At 38.9% G+C, this 22079-nt stretch overlaps 1 long non-coding RNA gene across 1 annotated transcript; it reads right to left on the reverse strand.

The window, feature by feature from the left end:
• Positions 1 to 744: 744 nt before the first annotated feature.
• Positions 745 to 8679, reverse strand: LOC118650927. The gene is made up of 3 exons (XR_004966067.1): positions 8446 to 8679; positions 3624 to 3773; positions 745 to 1340 (listed from the first exon to the last, which is right to left on the reverse strand). It is a non-coding gene; the product is annotated as an uncharacterized LOC118650927 (long non-coding RNA).
• Between the last annotated feature and the right edge of the window lie 13400 nt (positions 8680 to 22079).

Genomic DNA, 22079 nt, shown 5'->3' on the forward strand with positions numbered 1-22079 from the left:
ACACACTCCTGCTAGAATTTTTATTTTGAATCTGTAGTTTACATCTTTACAACATTGAGTCTCCCTATCCATGGTATACCTATCCAATTATTTAGATTTCTTTGTTTTTAATAATGTTTTAGCATTTTTCTGTTAGAAATCTTTTAATTGTCTAAATTAATAAGTAAGTTTAGCAAAGTTGCTGGATTCAATGTCACCACATGCAAAATTGTTTTATATCAACTATAAATAGTACAAATTGGAATTTTTAAAAAATCATTTACAAAGAATCGTGAAATGTTAAGTACCTAAAAATAAATATAATGAATAATTGCAAGTCTTTTAATACAAAATTTATAAAACATCCTTAGGATAAATAAATGAATATAGAAATATAATTTTTGGCCCAGCCAGCATGGCTCAGTGGTTGAGTGTTGACCTATGAACCAGGAGGTCATGTTTCAGTTCCCAGTCAAGGCACATGCCCAGGTTGCAGGCTCAATCCCCAGTGTGGGGCATGCAGAAGGTGACCGATCTATGATTCTCTCTCATCATTGATGTTTCTATCTTTCCTCCCTTCCTCTCTTAAATAAATAAAAACATGTTAAAAGAAAAGAAACACATTTTTTGTGTTGATTTTGAATCTGGTAACTTTGCTAAACTTACTAATTAATTTTAATAATTTATCTTAGATTATATTGCGTATTTTCTACATATGTCACTGTGTGCTTGGCTAATAATACAGCTTTATTTCTTCCTTTCCAATAATTACACATTTTTATTTCTTTTTTTTCTTGATTTATTTCATTGACTAAGACCTTTAGTGCAATGTTGAATAGAAATGGTATCTTCCATGGGTGTGTAAAGTAGATACATAGGTTGTTTTTTGTTTTTCAAATTCTAGAATTAGTGATGCTAGTTTCATCAGTAACAAAAATATACCAAAATCTAGCATAAGACTAGGGATATATGTAAAGAAAAATCCGTTTTAAGCAACATTATTGATCAGGCAATTTACAAGTATGGAAGAACAAAGAGATTTGGAGGAAGAGCTTGGATGGAATGAAATAGGAGCTACCATCATTGGAGCAGTGACAGGGGCCAGCTCCCAAAACGTATATTATTCCCCAAGGAAAATGGTAATGGGTATTGGAATGGAGAGAAACAGATGGTCCTAAACACATTCATATTTTATATTAGCAAAACCCAAATTTCTCATTATGTGAGCACTCAGCCATTTGGAAAGCAGTTTGAATAGGAACATGACTTTTGCAATAAAAAATATCTGAGTTTAAATTCCAGCTCCATCGTTGTGTAACCACAGCCAAGTTGCTTAATCCCTTTGAAGCTCAGTTATTCACCTGTAAATTGAGGATAATGATTCATAGTTACTGGGATAATTATAAGGATGAGTGAGATAAAACATGTATGTTATTGGTTATATAAAAATGTACAATAAATTAGTTTTCTGCCCATTTTTGGCTTGAATTCTTCTTTATCTTGTGTTGCTGTGTAATACTTTTGACATACTAAGCTATACACTTTCATCTTGGTCTTTCTTTCCTGTCTCACCACCACCCTTAAACTTCCACAGTGATCAAGCACATAGTAGGGACCCTCTAGGACAGCGGTTCTCAACCTGTGGGTCACGACCCCTTTGGGGGTCGCCTAAGACCATCGGAAAACACATATATAATTATATATTATTTTTGTAATTAATCACTATGCTTTAATTATGTTCAATTTGTAACAATGAAAATACATCCTGCATATCAGATATTTACATTACGATTCATAACAGTAGCAAAATTACAGTTATGAAGTAGCAATGAAAATAATTTTATGGTTGGGGGTCACCACAACATGAGGAACTGTATTAAAGGGTCGCGGCATTAGGAAGGTTGAGAACCACTGCTCTAGGAGGAAGGGATAGAGAGGAAAGCAGAAATAATCAGCAGTGCTTCTAGCTTTTGCATTTGAGAACTTAACATTTTGAGGGAGTTGTCTTAAACTTGTGGGATTTGGCCTGCATTTGCTTTCAGAGGTGTTCTGTATTGCTTCGCAGTGTATAAATAGTTCCTAGCACTTAAAATTGGGATACTTCATATAAAGCTCTGGAAGATCAGGCACAGCTGGATCTGCATTTTCATGGAGAGGAATTGGCTAGAGCTCTACAATGCCTGCCCCTTGAATGGGCTGCTTGAGCTCCAGTTTGACATGGCCACCATGGGCCTCTCATTCATCTATGTCACCTGTGCAGCTGTGGTACACATTCAAGTTTGTGTGTTCTGTTCAGAGATATTTGATAAATTTGGGGAATAGCCAAATATTTGGGAGAAGCAAGGCAGAGAGTTTGGGGCATTGCTGGTCCCTCACCAACTTAGAATATGTATCTTCCAGACCCAAACTGTGGGCAGGAGAGAATGAGAGGACAAAATGTGGGAGTTTCTCTCTCTCTTTTTCTTTCTTTCTTTCTTTCTTTCTTTCTTTCTTTCTTTCTTTCTTTCTTTCTTTCTTCCCTTCCCTTTCCTTCCTTCCTTCCTTCCTTCCTTCCTTCCTTCCTTCCTTCCTTCCTTCCTTCCTTCCTTCCTTCCTTCCTTCCTTCCTTCCTTCCTTCCTCCCTTCCTCCCTTTCTCTCTCTCTCTCTCTCTCTCTCTCTCTCTCTCTCTCTCTCTCTCTCTCTCTTTCTTCCTCTCTGTGTGTGAAGTAAGACTTCTTGACTAAGCACCTGGAAGGCAGCAAGCCCTCAGAGAAGGAATGACAGCTATGTCTAGAGCGGGCACGGAAGTGTTCCAAACAGCAACATGCCCCAGCTGTGGCACCAACGTAAGAGGAAAAGTCTTGCTCTCCACCTCAAATATGGATTAGTCCCAGAAGTGGCCATGAGACTGAAAGATGTGAGGTCTTTCCTATGGTGCTACCTGTGCAACTGTGGGCCTTATGAACAATAATCAGATTGGCTCCTTCAACTCCCCCACCATATCTCAGCGCTGAGGTTTTCAGAAATGGGCTCAGATTAAGTTTCTATCTCTACACCCTATACAGTCCCCTATTCCCCTCCCCATAATGGGCACTTAAAATAGAGTTTACTTACTCTTTTTTCCTGTTTCTATGAATTGACAGTACTGACTTCTACTCTTTTCTTGTTCTCTTTGTCTCCTGTCACCACAACTTACTTGAAATCTTGTCCTGTAGCTTCCACAATTCTACTCCTTCCTGTTCTTGTTCCTCTTTTCCATCTGTTTCCTGCTCTCTCATCATCCCTCTGACTGCTACAGTCAGGTACTCATCACTCTGGCTGCTCCTTTGATATCTAATTTGTATTCTGTTCCTTTTTCTTCTTCTTCTGGACACTGTTAGAATTTTGGAGTTTCTCTGGGATCTAGTCTTAGTCTAGTCTTTGTCTTTTTATTCTACTTTCTATTCCTGTTGATCCTAACTATTTCCAAATCCCCAGTGAACTCTCAAGTCTTCAAAATCCATATCCCTGGCTGGGGAATTTTAGCTGCTAGATAGAGATGGCATATGTGCTTTTCCTTCTGCCTTGTTTGATATTGGTTATCAGCATTAAAAATTAGTGACTCAGAGCAGGCATCTCAGAGTCACATTGAACATCTCTTTATCTACCACGTTTAATTGGTCACCTTGTTTTGTTGATACTTCTATCTTCTCTCTTCCTTTCATGCTAGTCACAGCCTTAGTTCAGGCCATCATCATTTCTCTTTGGGACTGTTGTAATAATCTCTTGATGAGTTTTTCTATCCTTGTTTGTTCCCTCTTCAAATCCATTTCCCCTGGTACCACAAAAAATATTTCGAAATGCAGATGTTATGTTGTTACATTACTCTCTCCCCAAATTAGAGAATTGACTACAGGATTTTCATAAGAATTTCACTTCTCCCTGCTCATTTCCAGACACCTGTCTATATGTATCCCATGAGTCTTCACTTTCTATTCTTCTGTTATCTCTTCATATCTTTGCCATGCTGCTCCCTGTGCCTGGTCTGACCTTGGTACTCATTTTGCTGGATTCCTTCAACAGCTGTTTCAAATGTCACCTCCTCACTAAAGCTTTTCTGGATCCATCAAGACTGATTTAATTTTCTGCTCACCTGCATTTTCCCATCGCACATTGCGTTTAAATACCATGTATTCTAATATATTTTGGCTAGTATTTTGTTGCCTCCATTTTATTATAAACTTACTGAGTACTCCTGAATCGAATTTGTTTTCCAGACCCTGGCATGACACCTAGAATATTAATTAGAAGCTCAACAAATATACATGTGTTGTTTTTAATATCACCTGGTCCACTTGAAGAAAGGCATTCAATTTTACCTTACAAAGCTCTTTCATTGAATATCAACATATTTATTAATAATCCTATCTAATAAAAGAGAAACATGGTAATTGGCATATGACCGCTACCCTTCCCATTGGCTAATCAGGGCAATATGCAAATTAACTGCCAGCCAAGATGGCGGCCGGCAGCCAGGCAGCTTGAAACTAACATGAGGCTTGCTTGCTTCAGTGACGGAGGACTCCAACATTCCCCACCTGCCGCTGCAAGCCTCTGATCTGCAACTCTAAGCAACTATGTAACAAATATAAAAGCTAAACAAAACCCCAGGAACCTGCCGGGCTTCAGCCAGCAGGATCGCAACATTGTAAGCAAAGGCCAGAAACCTACTTTCAGCAGCGGAGGCCTAAGAGCTGGAGCCAAGCCTCAAAGCTAAAGCTGGCCCAGAATAAAAAAAAAAAAAAAAAGAACAAAAGGAGCGGTTGGGAGCTTCAGTCACCCCCAGCCTGAAAACAGCCCTCAGCCCCTCACCCAGACTGGCCAGGCACCCCAGTGGGGACCCCCACCCTGATCCAGGACACCCTTCAGGGCAAACCAGCTGGCACCCACCCGTGCACCAGGCCTCTACCCTATATAGTAAAAGGGTAATATGCCTCCCGGCACTGGGATCAGCATGACAGGGGGCAGCATCCAAACCCCCTGATTGGCCCTGCTCTGTGCGTGACAGGGGGTGGGGCCACAACCTCCCTATCCACCCTGCTCTGTTCGTGACAGGGGAAGGCGCCCCAACCCCCTGATCGGCCCTGCTCTGTGTGTGACAGGGTGCGGCGCCCCAACCCCCCACTCCCACGGGCCCTGCTCTGTGTGTGACGGGGTAGAGCCATAACCTCCCCATCAGCCCCTGCCCTGAGTGTGAGAGTGGCAGCACCCTAACCCCCTGATCAGCCCTGCTCTGTGGGTGATAGAGGGCAGCGCCCCAACCCCCTGATGGGCCCTGCTCTGTGCATGACAGGGGGCAGCGCCCCAACCCCCTGATTGGCCCTGCTCTGTACGTGACAGGGTACAGAGCCCCAACCCCCCTGATGGGCCCTGCTCTGTGAGTGACAGGGGGCAGTGCCCCAACCCCCTGATTGGCCCTGCTCTGTGCGTGACAGGGGGTGGCGCCACAACCTCCCCATGGACCCTGCCTTGAGTGTGACAGGGGGCGGTGCCCCAACCCCCCAATCGGCCCTACCCTGAGCATGACTGAGGGTGGCATCACAACCTCCAGGTTGCCCTGCTCTGTGCATGACAGGGGGCGGCGCCCCAACTCCCCAATCGTCCCTGCTCTGAGCCCGACCAGGGGCTGCACCTAGGGATTGGGCCTGCCCTCTGCCACCCGGGAGCAGGCCTAAGCCAGCAGGTCTTTATCTCCCGAGGGGTCCCAGACTGAGAGAGGGCACAGGCCGGGCTGAGGAACCCCACTCCCCCCTGAGTGCACCAATTTTTGTGCACCGGGCCTCTAGTTATAATAACAATAGAAAATACATATAGTGCTTATTGTATGTTAGATACTGCTCTGAGGAATTCACATATATCACATTCAATTCTCATAACAGTTCTGTTACTAAAATTATTATCCTCATTTTACAGATAATGAAACTGAGCCTTAGGGAAGTTAAATTGCCCAAAATTAATGGACCCAGGTTTCAAACCCAGCTATAGTACATCTCTTGGAAAAAAAGGATAATTTGTTTTTAAAATATAATTTTAGATTCTTTCCAGAGTCATTGAATTGTTGAGGCTGACACTTGAACATCAAAGTATATTAACAAATGACCATAAATCCAAATGTCGTGGTCTCCTTTCCCCCACCCTTCTACTTTGTGTACACCTGCAGCATCACATTTATCACACTGTATCACAAGGCTGTGTTTCCATGTACTTTTTTTTTTCTGATTGGGAAAAACTTGAGGCAGGAAATATGTGTTTTTAGATTTTATTCTTACCCATGCATAGCATGATACCTGAGAGATGGTTGCCCAATCAATGATTAGTGAATGAAAGAATAAGAAATAGTGCTTACATTTTTAAAGACATTGAAATGGCCACACCCATAAATTAAAGTTGGTAAGTTCTTTTTTTAAAAAAATATATATTTTGTTGATTTATTTTTTATTTTTTTAATTTTTTTACAGAGAGGAAGGGAGAGGGATAGAGAGTTAGAAACATCGATGAGAGAGAAACATCGATCAGCTGCCTCCTGCACACTCCCTACTGGGGATGTGCCTGCAACCAAGGTATGTGCCCTTGACCGGAATCAAACCTGGGACTCTTCAGTCGGTAGGCCGGCGCTCTATCCACTGAGCCAAACCGGTTAGGGCGAAAGTTGGTAAGTTCTAAAACTAGCAACCAAATAAATGAACTCCAAGAGATTAGAATGTCCTGTCACCTTTCATGAGAGGACTTTGTTTAGTTTCCACTTCTTTCGTAATAGAAAGAGACGATGGGTGCTGATTAAGAGCTATGGAATCTGGAATCTGATTTGTCTGGGTTCAAATCATGGATTCACCATCTAGGAGCTGAGTGATCATGGGATTGTAATTTTTTCTTTGCCTTCTCCTTATCAGAGATTCAAAAAAATCTTTGTGAGGCTGTTGTGAGATTAAATAAACCAATCCATGCACAATATTTGGAACATAGAGTTAGTTAGTACTCAATAAGTGTTAGTAGCTATAATATCATTATTATAAGAGTAAGTAGGATTAGCATTAGAATTTAAATACTTCTCTAGTTTTGGTTTTGATTATGAAGCTTCTTTACACTTTGCAAAAGTTTAGGGCTGTCAAGGACTTCATCTTCAAAGCTCTGAGTTTTTTAAACGAATTTTGATACAAACTCTTTCACAAAATGAGAAATCTTTGGCACAGAAGCTGTGCTGTCCAATGCTCATGTTAAGCAATGGAACCAAAGAGACATGGGAGGGATAACGGGCCAGGAACTGAGCCACATTGGATGACAGACAGTAATTGGAAGGGGATTTAATCCGGGAATCAGTATGTTGTTAAAGAGCATGCATCGCGTTGAGTGGAGAGACAGCTCCGCCAGCTCTGCCGGCAAGGTGAGACACAAATAAGTCATGTCTATTTAATATAATCTGAGCATCAGTTGTGGCAAAGCCAAGAGCAGTAACTAACTAGGCGAACATGACATTGCACCTGGCTCACCACAGCTCCAAGAGCAATTTGTGACACTATTTCAAATAATTCCAGTAGAACACGTTGTTCTCTGAAGAAATTGTGATTTTGGAAAACAGGTTAGGGTTCGTGGCAAAATTTGAGATGAAAATGGTTAGGAATGTAAAAAACAAGCAAGAAATCATTGGTTAGTTCATAATCACTGGAAGCCATAATAACTGGCAACTGGACTTATTTTTTAATACCATAACTGAAAAAATTGCTTACTATAGAGACAGGCAAGTCAAGCAAACTAAGCCCACTAAGTACTCTGAAATGAAATGAGTATCAAATGTGTATAATGCACAGTAGGATGTGGTGAGTGCTTGCCGAACTGGGAAAAGTAGAGTCTCATGGTTCTGAAAACTGGAGCCATGGGCTGTAAGTCAGGCTGCGAGCCTGGCTCTGTGTGATGCTGGCTAAAACCCCAGTGCCTTCTTTATCCTCATTAATGATCCCTCAGTGGTTTAAAATTCTGGACTTTAAAAAGTACTTTCTAAAGATCTAAAGACCTAAAAATCCTGAGATAGAAAGTGCAAGTTTCAGATGGAAGAACCAACTTTCTTTCCTGGGAAGCATCCAGCCAAAAAATAAAAAAATAAAAAAATCTAAAAATATCTTGGCAAGGACATATATTTGACAAATATAAAGCAGAAATTCTATTTTTCCTACCACCCAGATTGCTCTCATATATAATTATCCTATATCTTTATGGTTAAACGGTAGCAATGTGCCGTGGTTAAAGAATGAGACACTTGTATTTTTCAGTAAATGGAGGGGAAACAGAAGGAACAATGGTGGGATTTATGAGACCACTAAGAATCCAAAAAAAAAAAAACCCCTCTGTTCATGTAGACTTTTCTGAAATGGCTGAAATAAATTGCAATGTTGGATTACCTACTGTTATGAAACAACGTTGATAAAATAATTAAAATTCCTTACAGAACTTACCCAAACATCCTAGGAAAAGGAAAGACCACATCATGTATGAGAGGAAGTGGCTGCCGGCACCATCATTCCTTTAGTAGATGCCATCACACAGAGCCAGGCTCATCACCAGACTTAGAACCCTCGACTCCAGCTCCCAGAACCAAGCTCAAGGTTACATAATTTTACATACTTTTTGCCAAGTCAGTGTCTCAGTACCTTTTGTTCTGTGCTGTTGAATTCCGTACATTTTCTCAGGCGTGTTCCTTCAGAGCACCTGCATGCCACCTACAATCCCAGGATCACCTTGAAACACACCCAGTGTGTTAAATACTTTCCACTCTTGAGCGTGTGTACAAACCCCATAAATTCAACATCTGACCTTCCACAGGTTCTGTCTTGGTCCTTGATTCAGAGCAGGACTTGGAATAGCTGATCAAGCCCTGCCTTTCTAGAGGCAACAAACAATTCCAACCCGTGGATGTCATCTCCCCAGTGTTCCCTGGCCCAGGTGGGACTCGGCAGTCTTGCATTGAAAGCAGCAAAACCTTGCTTGCCTCCCACTGTCTAGTGTGGAATGAGGATGTTTTCTTTAGACTTGAATTTTTGCCTCAGGTGTGCCTAAGGAGTAAAAGGCCTGGGTGTGTGTGCGCGGGCGGGGGCGGGGGGGGGGGGGGGGGGGGGGGGTGGTGGTGGTGGTGGTTATAAAGCCTGGGCCATTTAGCTGACATTGTCTAGCACACACACCTTTCCTGAAATTTGAACTGTACCTCCTCAACCCAGCCCAGGTCCTCCCACCTCCGTGCTTTGCTGAGGCCTGCGTGGCCCAAAGATTTGTGTGGAGCTGCCCGGGTGCACAGTCCTGCCTCTATGCCAGAAGCCGGTCCATCCTTGCTGCTTGACACAGTCGCTTAAGGAAAGAAACATCTGCACAGCCTATGTTTCAAGGCACCTGGCGTATATAGCATACTGTTCTTAATATGTTTGCTCCCCTTAGCGCTGTGTGTTTTAACCAAGGTCACCTCTCCGAGAAAGGTTGTTTCTCCAGGTAGGAATTTTTCCCTGAAGTTAGGGAGTGGATGAAACTCCTTAACTAAGTGCCAGGCGGGTAGTTAATCACTTTAACTACAAACAATCATGCTTAAGCTACATAATCTTTACTCCCTGGAATGGAGATAAGAAACGCCCTAACCTTTGTAATAGAAATTAAAAGGATTAAAATCAACTGGTATAAATACGGATGTAACAAGACAATAAACAGCAGAACCTCTCTGGAGATCCAGACCAGAACTTGGCTGGAGATCCTGTCTGGAGATCCTGGCTAGGCTGCTGATCAACTGAACACTGTCTCTGTGTCCTTCCTTCTTTGCCGACTCCGTCTACGCCTTTGGGAACCCCTGGACCTGCTGGGGTTGGACCCCGGCACCTCTACAACACAGCCTCTGGCCTGTGGACAAAATGGCCATAAAGAAACAATCAGCTGCCAAGGTCAAGCTGCAACAGGTAAAGCTGGCCACACAAAGGAAAACCCTTAGGCATGGTATACATAAGACTTTCCAAACCACCAAGGGCATTCATTTTTTGTGGTTTTTTAAAAATATATTTTATTGATTTTCCACAGAGAGGAGAGGAGAGGGATAGAGAGCTAGAAACATCAGTGAGAGAGAAACATCGATCAGCTGCCTCCTGCACACCCCCCACTGGGGATGTGCCCGCAACCAAGGCACATGCCCTTGACTGGAATCGAACCCAGGACCCTCCAGACCACAGGCCGACGGAACATTCATTGAACCAAACCAGTCAGGGCACCAAGGGCATTCTTTACCCATACATTCAAGTCCATGGTCTATCAACGCAAGTCCTTGGAGAAATCCTCTTGATATGGTCCACAAATTCTATTTCCAATTTTATTTTCCAGTGTTCAAATCACAAACACCACATGTTGGGTTGAAATACTCCCCAAACTATAAAATCCTGCCATGGAGTGAGTTATCCAAGAGACATGCTGGCTTCCAAAGGAAATTAAGCCAAGTAGGCCCAGTTTATTTATCCCTAATTACCATCAGATGAATCACTCCGACTTCCTTGGGTAGGGGAGGGCTGTAGGACTGGGTGGTGTTGGGAAAATAGGTGGGGAGAATATGCTGAGAGACTTAAAAAGTTAAATTAACAAAGCTTCCTGAATATAGAAGACATATCAGATATAGGAATGAAACATCCCTAACAATGCATATTTTAGAGAATACTTTCAAATTGTGTATTTTTAACGTCTACTTGAAGTATGATATGTATTCAGAAAAATGACCTACCCGGTTGAAATTTCTAAAATGTGTGCACAAATTCTTTACTACTTCCTCCTCCAAAGGTAAAGCCCAATTCTGCTCCCCTTCAAGGTGGGTCCAAATTAGTGACTCATTTCTATTGGCTAGAAAGTGATGAAAGGGACAGTGTGACTTCTGAAATGAGGTCAAAAAAGCATGATGGCTCCCTCCTTGCCCTCAAAGCACTTGCTCTGGAGGAAGCCGGATACCAGGGTGGGAGGACACTGAACCAGCCCTATGGAGAGATCTCTGGTGAGAAGTGAGGCCTCTGCCAACAGCCTCCGAGTAAATCAGCCTGGGAGCCTTCAGAGACTTGCCTGCAGCCTCCCGAGACCCTGAGCCAGAACGACCCAGCTAAGCCTCTCCTCCTAGCCCAACGAAATTGCAACTATAAGAACTACTTATTGTTGCTTTCAGCCTCTAAGTTTTGAGTAACTTATTATGCAAAAAACACTAGCTAATACAAAAGTGTACAGATCAAAGACCTTTCAAAAACTGAACACCTTAGTACTGAGATCAAGAAGTAGAACATTTCTCCACTCTCTCCATTACTATTTCCAGTCACTGCCCTCTTCCCTGAAAATTATAATTCTGACTTCTAACAGCACATATTTCCCCCCATTTTTCTAGACTTCATATGAATGAATTATATGAGTATTTACTACTTTTTATCTGGTTTATTTCACTAAACATTATGTTTATGACATTTAGCCACATTTTTTAGTATAGTTGTAGATGATTAATTTTAATTGTATAGTTTTTCTTGAATACACATGTAAAGTTTTATTTATCAAAAATATATATTGCCCTGGCCAGTTTTGCTCAAAGGGTAGAGCATTGGTCTTCCGACTGAAAGGTCTTGGGTTTGATTCCAGTCAAGGGCACATGCCTTAGATGTGGGCTTGATCCCTGGCCCTGGTCCGGGCTCATGTGGGAGGCAACCAACAGATGTGTCTCTCTCAAATTAATGTTTCTCTCTGTCTCTACTCCCCTCTCTTCCACTATTTATAAAAAAATGAATGGAAAAATATCCTCAGGTGAGGATATTTTTTAAAAGTACATGTTACTTACAAATTTTATTTAATGATTTTTTACAGCTACATTTTATTTTTTAATTTTGTAAGAATTTATTTACTTTATTGAAGTATAATTGATTTACAGTATTATATTCTTTATATTAGTTTCAGGTGTACAATAATATAGTGATTTGACACTTTTATATTTTACAATGTAATCAACCACCCCACTAATTCTAGTAATTATCTGTCACCATGTAAACTTATCACAATGTTATTGACTATATTCCCCTTCAACTTTTTCACCATCCTCCATCTTCCTTCAGCTATATTTTAAAATCAAGTTTTTTTGTGTGTGTGTTTTCTAATCCTCACCCTAGGATATGTTTTTATTGATTCTAGAGAGAGAGGAGGGGGAGAGAGAAACACTGATGCCAGAGAGAAACATCTATCTATCAAATATTGATCAAATAGTTGCTTCCCATATGGCCCTGACTAGGGATCAAACCTACAACCTGGGTATGTGTTCCAACTGGGAATCAAACCCATGACCCTTCGATGCACAGAATGATGTTCCAACCAACTGAGCCACACCAGCCAGGGCTAAAATCAAGTTTTAACATTTGTCAGTATATCAGCATATAACCACCACTTTCTTTTCTATCTGGCAAGGGAAATGTTTCCTGTTGGTTTTGAGTTTAGATACACCTGACATTGACATTTAATATGGTCAGCTACTTTTTGTGTGTGCCTGTGATCAAGTTAATTAAAGACACACACATACAAATGTTTATTAATCTATACATAAACATATATTTACACAAATATATGTATTTAACTTACAAAGAAGATAATGAGAAAAATGATGTAATTATCTCCACAGACACTAAAAATGCCTTGAGTAATATTAAATACCCATTCCTGAAAAAACAACAACCAGAAAATAAGTAATGAAATAGAAATATTTGGATATTCTCTTAGTACATATTTTAGCCCCCAATTCTATATGTTACTTAATGTAGAAACTCAAGAAAATCAATGTTAAATGATATAATCAACAACAGAATTTGCAAGGAAAGAAGATAAAATGTTAGCATACAGAAACTAGTGGTCTTCATCCTAACAAACAAATGTGGTTAAAAGAGACAATGGAAGACCACAATTACAATAGAAATAAAAGAAGATAAAATACTTAGAAATAAACTTCATGTGAAAAATTCAAAATCTATATGAGGGAAACTTGAAAAGTTTCGAAAGACACAAAACAGGACTTGAACAAATGGAAAGACTCCTTTTGTTTTGGAGAGGAATTCTCAGTATTTAAATATGTAAGTTATCTCATAATATTTACATTTAGAGTAAGCTGAATAAAAATATCAAAAATATTTCTTCTGGAACTAGACAAATTAAATTTAAAATTCATATGCAAGAATTGATATGCAGCAATAACTAGGAAAATAAAGAGTAATGACAGGGGCTAGCTCTATCAAATATTGACGTGCACTCTAAAGCCTCTGTGATTAAAACTGTGGTGTTAGGGTATAAATAATAGCAATTCCATAAATAGATTCAAGTACCTTTGGCAATTTAGTTTATGGCATAGGTGGCACCTCAAATCATTATGGGGAAATGAGTTTTAATAAATAACATTGGAACAGTTGAACAGAATTTGTTAGAAGATAAAATTATATTCACACTTCACACTATACCGTAATAAACTCTTAGTGAGTAAGAAAAAAACACACACAAATGGCAAAAGAAAACATTAAGTTCTTTAATAATCTAGAAGTGGAGAAACTCTTTTAAACTATTTCATACAATACAGAAGCAATAAAAATTAATAAATTTAATTCCATGAAATAAATAATTTTTGCATGAAATATAATGTTGTCTGTATAGGAAGTAGTATAAATAAAAAAATCAAACTATTGCCCTAACCAGTTTGGCTCAGTGGATAGAGCATCAGCCTGGGGACTGCAAGGTCCCGGATTCGATTCCAGTCAAGGGCATGCACCTTGGTTGCGGGCACATCCCCAGTTGGGGGTTTGCAGGAGGCAGCTGATCAATGTTTCTAACTCTCTATCCTTCTCCCTTCCTCTCTGTAAAAAAATCAATAAAATATATTTTTTAAAATAATCAAACTACTATAAGCAAAATCAAAAGATGAAGAACACCTGAAACAAAATACAAGGTGGGGCAAATAGGCTTACAGTTGTTTTTATGAAAAGTAATACAATAATTAATAAATAATAATACAAGAATAAATGCTGTTTCACATTCTCACAACTGCAAACCTACTTTTGCTACAAACTGTAGTTGTAACTCAGTGTGCTAATTTCCTTCATATATAAAGACCTGTTTATAATCAAGAGGAAAAAGACAAACATGGGCAAAAATATTAGGCAGTTTGTAGAAAAAGAAAGGCAAATAACACCAAAATAAGAGAATTACAAATTAAATCTGCTCTGAGATACCATTCCTAACCTATCAGATTGGCAAACATCCAAAATCTTTGCGATGTGTTTTGTTGATAAGGATATAGGAAACAGAGCCTTTCATACAGTGCTGGTGGGATTATGGAATGGTCCAACCTCTATGGAAAGAATTTTGGAAACATCTGACCAAACTACATAGGCAATTGACACTTTTCCCCATAATCTTAGTACACTTCCGCAAATATGAAACAACTTGCACAACACTTATTCATTGGAGTGTTATTTGCAGTAGCAAGACATTTTTAATGACTGAAGAATTCACAAGTGAGGGATAAGTTACATAAACTATGGCATACTCACGGGTCAGTGTAGCTGTAAGAAAGAATGAGGAAGGCCTCTATGAGCTGGTATGGACTGACTTCCAGGCCATATTATAAAGGGAAAAATCAATGTCTATTACGGTGTGCTACTTTTGTGTGTAAGCAATAAAGAGAAATAGAAGCATGTACATATATTTATGCATGCAAAAGAAAAGCAAAGAAACAGAAACTGATGAAAATGTTTATTCATTCCGGAAAGGAAATCAGGAAATCAGGTGGGGGGATAGGAATGAAGCTGAGAATTCTCTGAATATGTTCCCTCAAAAGCATATTCTTTTGACTTTCTAATATGATTTTAAACTATGTAAGTGCTTTACATATGCAAAGTTAAAGTAAAAAGGAAATAAAAGTAAACTCTAAAATTTAACATAAATAGAAACATAGGACCTAAATGTATATAAATGGGTAATATAACCAAAGATTCATTTCAAGTCACTTTGACATAGTACTCTGACTGTACATCTGTAATATATCTTAAGGACATAAACAATAACAAAATCCAGAGAAAAACCTCACTAAATAAGTTTATTGATAGTAGTAGTATTCATATTGCCATTTTGAAACTATTTTTTATATATTATAAGATAAAGCAAATAAATAAATATATTAGCTTATTGTGAACAAAGATTTTTTTTAGTATAAAAGAAAAAGGATACAAACACAGAGCAAAAGGAGTTGGAAAATCTATAATGGTAAATTTGAATTGGCAATATAAATGCATAATTATACTGTAAGGAAACATATTTGCTAGTTCTACTCACTGCAAAAGTTTAGGAATAATCCAAGAAGTGAAACTCCAGTACTAATAAGCACACTGTACCTCCATATCTTTGTTTTCTAATGCCCATACCATGACCAAGCAGTCAAACCTATCATTCATTACTAAGAGCAGGGCTAATTGACATTATGTGACCCTTGATGTAGTATAAAATGAATTAACCAAGATCACCCATGAGGTATGCTTGCCAAAATTCTTTAATCTGACTCTCATCATGTCATTACACATCACTTGCGGTTTACATGACATTCATGAGATGGATAATGACAGTATGGTGAGAAGGGCAGACAAAACAGATGTGATGTGCAATGACCTCATTCTGCTTTACTGACAATGGTGCTCTAGCATTTGGATTGACAACCAGACTCATGAGACTTGAAAGCCTTTACTCAGTACAAATTTTACAAAAAGATTCAGAATAGAAAAGCACACAATAAGCACCTTTAAACAACATAGTGAAGGGCTTGTTACTTCCAGAGCACAGCTCTGTGTTTGGAACATGTGTGGTCACTGGCAAGGAGCTAAGCTGGCTCACCTGAGCCTCAGCTGTAGGATACATTCAGAAGGACATGATTGACTTCCATTCTCCAGTGTGGACACATCTCTTCAATACCGGCTTCTCATCCTATCTAATAAAAGAGTAATATGCAAATTGACCATCACTCCAACACAAAAGATGGCCACCCCCATGTGGACACAAGACAGCCAACAGGGGAGGGCAGTTGGGGGGGACCAGGCCTACAGGGGAGCAGTTGGGGGGGACCAGGCCAGCAGGGGAAGGCAGTTAGGAGAGACCAGGCCTGCAGGGGAGGACAGTTAGGGGTTACCAGGCTGGCAAGGGAGAGCAGTTAGGGGGCAATCTGGTATGCAGGGGAGCAGTTAGGCATCAATCAGGCTGGCAGGGGAGTGGTTAGGGAGTGATCAAGCTGGCAGGCAGAAGCAGTTAGGGGCAATCAGGTAGGCAGGCAGGCAGGCAAGCGGTTGGGAGCCAGCAGTCCTGGATTGTGAGAGGGATGTCCGACTGCCTGTTTAGGGACATCCTTCAAGGGTGTCCCAGATTGGAGAGGGTGCAGGCTGGGCTGAGGGACCGGGACTCTAGTTACTTGATAAACAATTTAGAAAATGAGGTGCATAGTTCTCCCCTGGATCCTGTTTTTTCTGGTATGGTATAGATAAACTCCCAACAATTTCTTGAGTTAATACTGAAAGGAAGATGCCAGCAAGAATCAAATTCTCATATGTCCTTGAGGCAAAAGTAAAGATGGAAGCATCTAGTAAACCTTTCCTTGTAGGCACTTTGTACTATATAACTGGCCTAGATATGATCATGAAGGTCATAAAGGAGAAAGAGTGGATGTTAAGATTTAAAAAAGCTAAAAAAATAACAACTATATATACTGTATGGACTCTTGGTCCTAATTTAAATAAAATAACAATAAACCCTTTTTGGAACAATAAGGGAAATTTGAATAGTAAGTATATTAATATTTAATAATATATATTAGTTATATTAATATAAAGTGATATTTTGGAATTATTATTAATTTTCATGTGAGGGAGAAAAATACACATGTTTTCTGTACTATTTCAACTTGTCTGTGAGTTTTGAACATTTTAATAATAACAGCCTTGGAAAAAATATTTTTTAAAGGACATCACTAGATTATAAGATTGAAAAAAGTTGAATAAAATATGGTAATAAATGACATATTTGTTGGAGAGTAGATTTCAAGTTTTCAGCCTGGGGAGGGGATGTTAGGACCAGAGTGGAGGGAGTCAATGGGGGAAAAAATGAGGAATATCTGTTAATACTTTTAACAATACAGATAATTTTTTAAAAAGATTCTTTATAGAGACTTGTTTTTTTACAAAATGATTATTTTTCATTAATTATATAATATTGAGTAAAATTAAACCAGGCAACTAATGATATATATCATTTTTTTAACATGAGTTAGGTTTTGATTTTCTGTTCTTTTTGTTTTGTTTCAAATTTTATCATTAAAACATACAGACAAGAAAAGAATAAAACAGTCTTTTATGACTAAAATACATTATTTGATTTATATCTGTCTCATACAAAACAGAAAAAATGTAACTATCACAGACATTGCTGAAGTCTTATTTTCCTCTGCCTTCCACAACTTCTCTTCTCCTTCCCTCCCCAAAAGTAACCCCCATCCCGAGGTTAATGTTGAAAATTCTTCCATATATTTTTGGGCTTTAAATATATATGTACATAACCATATCGTTTGAGTTTTAAAATTTTAGATGAATGGTGCCAACTTGCTTGCATCATTCTGTAATTGACTTACGAAAGTTCAACATTGCAATACTGAGACTTATTGAAGGAGAGTTAATTTATTCTACTATAAGATATTGCATAGGATGACCCCAGTCTACTCTGTTTCATTTCTTTTGAGTTACTAACAGGCTGTACTCAACATCCATGAACACATTCACATCTCCTTGTACAGCACAGGGGAGTCTCCACCTGGGAATGGAACCACTGGGTCACATGAGAATGCACACCTCCAAGCAGACAAATTGCTTTTTAAAATAATTCTTTTGTTAATTGTACCACCACTGATATTGGTTGTGCTCTTTGACTGTTAGATGATTGTTTCCCTTGGAATTTATTTTATTTATTTGAGCTCTTTATGGCTTCACTTGCAGTTGAGTTTCTCCAAGATGATTTGTATTTGCTTCTGCTTATTGCCTGGAGATGCCACCAACCTAAGTGGTTTGAGGTTTTTCAGACTATAGGGGTAGCATGAATTCAGGCCATAAACCACTGTAGATGCTAACTTGTTACAAATCCTAGGGGGGTGTTTTTGTTTTTTACTTTCCATCAGTGGAAAGTTTCAAATGGGTAAACCACATAGCAGGTTTACTTCCTCTTCATTTTGACACAGAAGGCAGAGCCCATTGGAAAACCAGCTACATGTGGAGGTTTTCTCTTAGATTTCTCATGTTAGCTAGACCCATGGCCCTTCTGTCATTTCCCCATGCAGCCGTCAGAATGGATGCTGAGGGTCTCCAGGATTTAGCCAAACTTCCTAGAATAAAAGCTTGTGGAACACATTGCACCACAGGATTCTAGCATTCCATCATTTTTGGTCTCTCTGTGAATTTTATTTTTTGCCAGCTTAGCAAAGCATTTAAAAAGATTTTTAACATTTATATATATTTTCAGAAATTTAATACTTTAATTCAAAGTATCTAGTCTGTAATTTTCCCAAACAGAAATTGCAGTTAGTTCTTTAATCCATCTGTAATTTATTTTTGTGTATAGAAATAGAGATATACATATTCCCCCAACAAATGTGTAGTTAATTTTACCAGCACCATTTAATAATCAAACCATAATTTAATTGAAATCTTATCTATCACATGCCAAGTTTATATGTGTATATATACATATATGTGTGTATATATATATACATATGTGTGTGTGTATATATATATATATATATATATATATATATATATATATAGAGAGAGAGAGAGAGAGAGAGAGAGAGAGAGAGAGTTTTTAAGCTTTATTTTCCATTCATTTAATTTTCTTAACTGTCCTGTCAGAGTATCATTCTCATTTAATTTCTGTGTATTTGCAATTATAAGTACAGTAAAATATGAATCATTCCTTTAAAAATGCTTTCATTGAAATCGTTTTTTCTATTTTGGGCTTATAATTCTTCTATATGATTTATAGGATGAAATTGACAATCATAATAAAAGAAAATTGTTGAGATTTTGATTGGTCTTACACTAAATTTATAGATTATTTTGGAAAAACTTGCCATCTTTAGGTAATTAAGTTTTCCCTTCTCTCTATGTATATATATTAATCTGTTTGTCTTTCAATAAAATTCACCAGCAAGACATAATGATTCACAATGTGTTTGCACCATAATAACAGTGAAAAACATAGCAGAACTTTAAAAAAATTCGACAAACCCACAATCAGAATTACATAATTTAACAAATACCTCTCAATGATTAACAGAAGCAACAAAAAAAGCTTTTAGGAAACTCAAATAACAATATTACCCATCTTCCTTTAATTGACAGAACACCACACCCAACAACTTCAGAATACACATTATTTTCAAGCACACATGGAACATTTGCCAAAATACACTATATGTTGTAATACATAATAAATATTAATACATTTTAAAGATTAAAATCATAGTGTCAGTTCTCTCACCACAATAAAATTCAACTAGAAATCAATAACAAAAAAAGTCCTAGAAAATCCCGCAAAGTTTGGAAATTAAATAACACATTCTAAATGACTCATATTGCTTTAAAAATCAAAATAAAATTAGAAAGTGTTTCAAACTGAATGAAAATAAAAATGTCACATAAAATTGTTAGGGTACAGCCAAAGCAATGTTGTGAGGGGTCTTCCATTTTCAAGAAGCTATAAAAAGAGAGCAAATTAAATTTAAAAATTAGAATGAAAGAAATAGTAAGGATAAAAGAAAAATCAACAAAATAAAAACCAAATGTTTAATAACTAAAATCAACACAGTGAGCAGCTGATTCTTTGATAAGATTAATAAAATGGGTAAAAACTTAGCAGTGTTAAGATAAAAGAGAGAATAACATCAATAGAATTAAAAAGAAGACGTGAGTATGCTTTAAAAGAATAAGAGATATCATGGTCAACTTCATGCTGATTATTTTGACAACATAACTTAAAAGGAAAAATTCTTTGGGAATCACAACTAATAAAATAAAGTAGAACTAATAAACTATAAAACTAATAAATAAATTTACAATATCAATAAAAATCATTTTTCTCTGTACTAGCAACAAACAAGTGGAAAATGAAACGAAAAAGTACATCTTTTATAGCAATATCAAGAACATCAAATACTTAGAATTAAACCTAGGGGAAGGTGAGTAAAAACAGTGGTGAAAGCTACAAATCCGTTTTGTGAGAAATTAAGTTGTAACTAGGATATATCATGTTTGTGAATACATCTCTCTGTTTATCACTTTTTAAAAAATCAACATTGTAAAATGTCCCTTCTTAAGATTCAAAGCAATCTGAATCACAATGTCAACCTTTTTTTAAAACATATTTTATTGATTTTTTAGAGAGAGGAAGGGTGAGGGATAGAGAGTTAGAAACATCGATGAGAGAGAAACATCGATCAGCTGCCTTCTGCACACTCCCCACTGGGGATGTGCCCGCAACCAAGGTGTATGCCCTTGACCAGAATCGAACCCAGGACCCTTGAGTCCAAAGGCCGATGCTCTATCCACTGAGCCAAACTGGTTAGGGCATGTCAACCTTTTTTTTAATGGAAATTGATGGGTTGATTGGAAAATTCTGGTAGTAATGCACTATCTAGAAGAGCCTTTTGTTTTTTGAAAAAAACAAAAACAAAGCTGTATGACTTACACTACTAGATATTAAGATTTACTATAATAACACAGTAATTCAGACAGTATGGTACTGGCAGAAGAATAGACAAACAAACCCATGACACAGAAGAGAGGCCAAGAACATACCCATTTATATGAAGTCACCTGATTTACGGTGACATTCCAACCCAATGCAGTGAGTGAACAGATGGTACATCAGTCGAGGCCTTGTCAGGAGCTAGAAACCACACCAGTAATTTGAACAAAGAGAATTTAATATAAAGCACTGTTCACAGAGTGAAATGTTATTAACTACTAACAGGGCAAATAGAGAGTCTCAGTGTAACAACTGCAGAAAGCAGAAAGCAGCTACCACCCCCCTGGCTTCAGGATCAAAGGGAAAACTTGGAGAGTTAGAGAAAGGGCTTTTGGGGCTGACTCTCAGCTCTGAGGAGGGGTGGTGCTCAGTTGTGCTTGTGATTATGAGCTTTGGAGGAGTCGGTCTGGGGATCAGTCCCAGGCTCTGAAGAGGGGGTATTGTTGCTGCAGAAGACAAGCATGCTTCTGCCACTACAGGGACGACATACGATTGGGTGCCAATGCAGAAAACACCAGCCACAGGAGCCCTCAGGATAATAATAATAATAATAATAATAATAATAATAATAATAATAATCTATCCTATGTAATAAAGAGCTAATATGCTAATAATTAGACCAAACAGCAGGACAACCATCCGGACATCCTTCCTGACGACTGTCTAGATGACCTTCCAGACAAAGCAGGGACTGCAAGGGCCGGCCAAGGCAGCTGGGGCTGCGAGAGCCAAGCCCCTTGTACGAATTTCATGCATCGGGCCCCTAGTTTATATATACAACCAAATGACCAGAACGACCGGTTGACCAGTCGCTATGACATGCACTGACCACCAGGGGGGTAGATACTCAAAACAGGAGCTTCCCCCGGTGGTCAGTGTCCTCCAACAGCCAACCTCCCGTGGCCCCTTCCCCAGGCCAGCTGGGCCCCCCCTGTTGGCCCCGGTGCTAAACCATTCATAGACAACCTGCTTCTGGGTTGGGATTTTATATATAGCACAGGAGCTCCCTCACTGAGATCTATTGAAAGTCAGCGCTTGACACAAGGGTTTGTCTTGCTTCCATCCTCTCCCTTCCCCAGGGGCCACCCGCCTGCTGAGGTGGCTGTGTGGCAGTGAGGGAAAGAGGAGGGGGGAAGGAGGGAACCGCGAGGTGGCGGGGTACTGCTGGCAACACCCAGAACCAGGGGTGGTGATGGTGGATGAGGCCCCTTTCCCAGGAGGACCAAGGGCCGGCTCCCTCCTTGGGTTT

The sequence above is a fragment of the Myotis myotis genome, unplaced genomic scaffold (assembly GCF_014108235.1).
Source record: "Myotis myotis isolate mMyoMyo1 unplaced genomic scaffold, mMyoMyo1.p scaffold_m19_p_3, whole genome shotgun sequence".
Classification (NCBI taxonomy): Eukaryota; Metazoa; Chordata; class Mammalia; order Chiroptera; family Vespertilionidae; genus Myotis; species Myotis myotis.